Raw genomic sequence first — 4895 nt, 5'->3', positions numbered from 1 at the left:
CTTTTTATTTGTTTTCATTTTCATGGAATACTCACTCATCTCATCATTCTTACAAGATTTAAAGAAGAGAGGGAGTGGTATTTTTGCACTTACCTTGTGACCCAACTTGCAAACTTCAATTTCTCTTCTGCAAATGGGTATCTAAAGCTTCCTTATGGTGTGGGGAGAATTATTTGTGAAGAGAGCTATGGGTTTTGATGGGTAAATGAAGAGGAAATCAAGCTTTAAGCTTGATAACAATGGTGGGGAGGGAGAGACCAAGGGAGACGGCAAGGAGAGAGAGAGAGAAGAGGAAGAAGAAGATGGTTAGTGGGGTTTTGTCTCTTGTGGGTATTTATATATATACATTTATGTGTACTTTATTGTTTTTAAATTTCATAAATCTATTTCCTTTCTTTTCTTTTCTTCTTCTTTCTCTTCTCATTTTTCAAATTCAAATTCATAAATTTAATTTATGTTAATTATTTTATTTCCTAATTTTTAATTTGACATTTAGGTCAAAATTCACCTCTAGAGGTGAAATGACTAAAATGCCCTTCATTGTACTCATCGGGTTATTTTTATTATTTTATACCAATTAATAAAATCTCTAAATTTTTCTTATATTTTCTTAACATTTATTTCTTCAATTTATGCCTCCTCACTATAGTTTAGGTGTAGTTCCAGACATTTTTTACTGTCCGAATAGACATGAGTCGTCAGAACAGTAAAATGTACGGACTACCTATTGTGAGGGCGTTACATAAGAAATAAGCTAAAGACAGTATTCACACACACAAAAAATGGAAGGCAGTCAATTCCTTGCAGCTTTTGCAGTACTAGTCTTGGCTTTGGCTTTCTCATTGGCCTCTGTCGACGATCCTAGCCCTCTCTAGGACTTCTGTGTGGCAATGGATGATCCCAAGAATGCTGGTACATATATAACCTTGTTTTTAGTTCTAATTTCTGCTTTAGTATTTCCTATATATAAAGGCCATTATTTTGAAATCCTTAATTTCCTATTTTGATATATGCATAACATTTCTTTGATGCAGTGTTTGTCAACAGGAAGTTTTGTAAGAACCCGAACCTCACTGTAGCTAATGATTTCTCATTTTCATGACTCAACATTCCTAGAAATACAGGAAATCGAGTTGGATCAAATGTCACCCTGGTGAACGTTGATAAAATACCAGGACTTAATACTCTTGGTATTTCTCTGGCTCGATTAGACTTTGCACCCAATGGTGGCTTAAATCCTCCTCACACTCACCCTCGTGCCACAGAGATCTTAGTAGTCGTTGAAGGAACCCTTTATGTTGGCTTTGTGACATCTGACCCTAGTCGCCTTATCACTAAAGTGTTATATCCAGGAGATGTATTTGTGTTTCCAATCGGTCTCATTCACTTCCAGTTCAATGTTGGAAAGACAAATGCAGTTGCCTTTGCTTGTCTAAGCAGCCAAAACCCTGGTGTTATCACTATTGCAAATGCATTGTTTGCGTCAAATCCACCCATTAATCCTGATGTTCTAGTTAAGGCTTTCCAATTAGACAAGAATGTTGTCAACTATCTTCAGAAGTTTTTCTGGGAAAGCAATTAATCAGAGAGCCATACATAAAACACCCATAAAAACCATTTAATTGTAATGGTGTTTTATATTCTCTGCATTGCCATAAGCAATTACTAATTAAATAAAGGGATGCTTTTAATTAATTTTTCTATGCATATATTTTTGAAGACGGTATATATGATTTTTATGAAATATAGTAGCCGCAGTTTGTCAATTAGCCCGACCCCTTTCCTGCATTGCACATTTTGTATGTGCCAATATTTCAATTTCTATATCCATATTTCTTTTACAACGGTCAATTTGATAATACTCCAAGGTTTCATAAAAATAAAATTTATAAATAATATATTATTTCATCAAGTATAGTTTTATCTCATAATAAATTATAACAGATGTGAACGGTGTGAGAGAAATATATTTTAATGAGATAAAGTTTTTTTTTTTCTCGTTATAATTGCTGTTTGGTGAACTAGTTATGCTAAATTAGGTTGCGTTTGTTTCACGAAAAATATATTTGCTATATTTTCTAGTGTTTTCTAAGAACAATGGATTAATAAAAAAATATTTTTTAATCAAAAGAAAATTAAGTGTTTTTTTTATATTTTAGACTTTAATAATCTTACTAAAATATAAAAATACTTATATATGTATGATATATACAATTATTAGTTTAACATTGCAAATAAATAAAAAAAATGTTTTTATAAAAAATATTTTTTCAAAAAATATTTTTCATTTCAAATATTTTTTACATAAAAATTATTTTTCACGAAACAATATAATCAGTCAATCACTACATTTGTATGCTAAATTACTTTTCGGTTTCAAGATATGGATTATTATTATTTATGAGATTTAGCTTAATTAATAAGGTATAATGTAAATATTTATTTTCTATTTGAAATATATGATTGTAGAGAAAATGGATCCGACTAATATATATATATATATATATATATATATATATATATATATATATATATATATATATATATATTAAGCAAAGTGGTATTCCCAATGAGATAACAAGTGGCACTTTTCTTGAGAAGTTTGCCACTATCACCTTCCATAAATACTCTCATTTATATTAATTATTATTTATTATTTATTTCTCTTTTAATTATTATTATTATTTACAATACTACCTTAACATTTATGATTTAAATTATTATTTTCTTTAAAATTTAATTTTTAAAAATTAAGATATTTTGTAATTAAATGTAATATTTAAAAATTATTTATATTATTTTTTTTATAAATTCATTTATGTAAAAGCATTATTTGTCACATGTTATTTTCCATAATAATAATAATAATAATAATAATAATAATAATAATAATAATAATAATAATAATAATAATAATAAATAATTTAAAAGATAATAATAATAATAATAATAATAATAATAATAATAATAATAATAATAATAATAATAATAATAATAATAATAATAATAATAATAATAAACGGCCATTGATGGCGATTAGTTTAAAGAAAAATGATCATTAATTTGTGATCTTGATGGGTGTCGAATCCACCAGAAATTAAATTAACTGAAATTACCAATTATGAAATATTTTTCTGTAGCAAGTGGTAAATCCAGGTCGAACCCTAGAGGCTAAATTATTAAATTTCGTGCACTTGTGCAATGGAAAATGGAAGAGACAAAGATTGAGAGGGTTTTGTAACACAAAATCAGAAGAAATCAGAAATTCAAAAACTAAATATGAAAATCTCAATTTAAACAAACTTCAGTCCAAGATAATTCTCATTCTAATGAATTAATTTGATCATAGACAAAAGAAATACAATTATCTCTTATTGAATACTTAACATAGATTTACCAAACAGCAAGGTAAACCCCTGACTTTCCTATACTCATCAATTCGAGCCCAGCACTCTTATTGACTCTAATTATTAACTGAGTTGGTATTAAGCAATCCTCATCAAATTAATAACTGCTTTAAGAAAAGGAAGTAGTTAAGCTGAAAAACAATTTATGAAGCATAAATCATTTAATCCACCCTATTATTTCCTTAGGTTATTATCGAAAACTGGGATCATAATCAATAAAACTTAATTGCTACTCATGTTCAATCTTACACAACAATTACGGATTATGAAGATGAACTAGCAATTGATCTCATCAAACAATTAACTAATAGGCCTTTTTAGCAAATTATTCAATAGATCAAAGACAAAGAAATCAGAAAATAATAGATATTTAAAAAGACATAAATTAAATTAAGAACCTGGTCTCACAAATCAAGCAAAAGAACTTGAATCTCTTGAACTGAATTAAAAACTTAGCCACTCATGGCTTACAGAAAAAATAAAGGAAAAATAAAGAAGAATTCTAAAAGATGAATGGAGAGGCTGCTGAATGATTTTGGAGGCATCTCAATGCTCTCTGAGTCGGCTGCTATCTCTTCTATTTATAATAAATGGTCTAGGGTTCGGTTTTTTAAGAGTCTCTGTCAAAAACTACAACTGGAGCAAAATTAGGAATCTGACTATTAACAGATACATGACCCGTGTATCACTACACGGCCCAGGGCCATGTAACTTACTGAAGCTGAGTGGGTCTGTCTCGCATTGGCACAGAAAGTTACACGGGTCTCCAGGATTTACACGGGTCAAATTACACAGCCCGTGCACTTTGTTTCTTCCTCGGTTCTCTGGATTCCTTCTGGCAGAATGTTACGCGGGTTTCTGGTTATGCTTACACGACCTGTGTACTTTGTATTAACAATGCTTCTCAATCCTTCAACCTTTCCAAGCTTCCTTCCACACTATATTGCTCCGGAACTTCACCAAAACCCTAAAAAATACAGCAAGAGTCAAATTTCTCCATTTAACACAATTATTTCAACAACTCTCTAAACATATGCCTAATAGATAACTATACTTAACCAACTGAATTAAATATAAAAACACATTAAAAACACTAAATGTGATGGGAGTAAAATTAATAAATTATGCACTTATCAGATCTCATAATCAACTATCTGTTACCGTTATAAACTTGCTGTCATTGTTTTTTGATTGAGTTTATTTGTTATTTCTTCTGCTAGTATGTAGGAGTAGTGGACAATAAAAGTGGAGCTGAAACAGTCCATGTAGAAACTATTTTTTAGCATAATAATTGCTGATTTTTCAGAACAAACTCCTCTGCACTATAAAGAGGGGAGTAATTTAGAGGTTTGAAAGATAAGAAAAAGTCTAATAACAAAAATAGCAAAAAAGTTTTTTTTTTTTTCCTCTATCTGCTGTTGTTTGATTTCTGTTTTTGCTGTTTTAGTTCTAATATTTGGTATCAGAGCCTTAAGATCAAGGCCCAAA

General features: G+C 29.5%; 1 pseudogene; it reads left to right on the top strand.

Moving 5' to 3' along the window:
* The first annotated feature begins 782 nt into the window (after positions 1-782).
* Positions 783-1582, top strand: LOC110654586 (germin-like protein subfamily 1 member 7; annotated as a pseudogene).
* Positions 1583-4895: the final 3313 nt, after the last annotated feature.

Source organism: Hevea brasiliensis, chromosome 5 (genome assembly GCF_030052815.1).
Source record: "Hevea brasiliensis isolate MT/VB/25A 57/8 chromosome 5, ASM3005281v1, whole genome shotgun sequence".
In the NCBI taxonomy this organism is placed as follows: domain Eukaryota; kingdom Viridiplantae; phylum Streptophyta; class Magnoliopsida; order Malpighiales; family Euphorbiaceae; genus Hevea; species Hevea brasiliensis.
The sequence above is the reverse complement of the archived record's forward strand: the minus strand, read 5'-3'. Positions and strand labels throughout refer to the sequence as shown.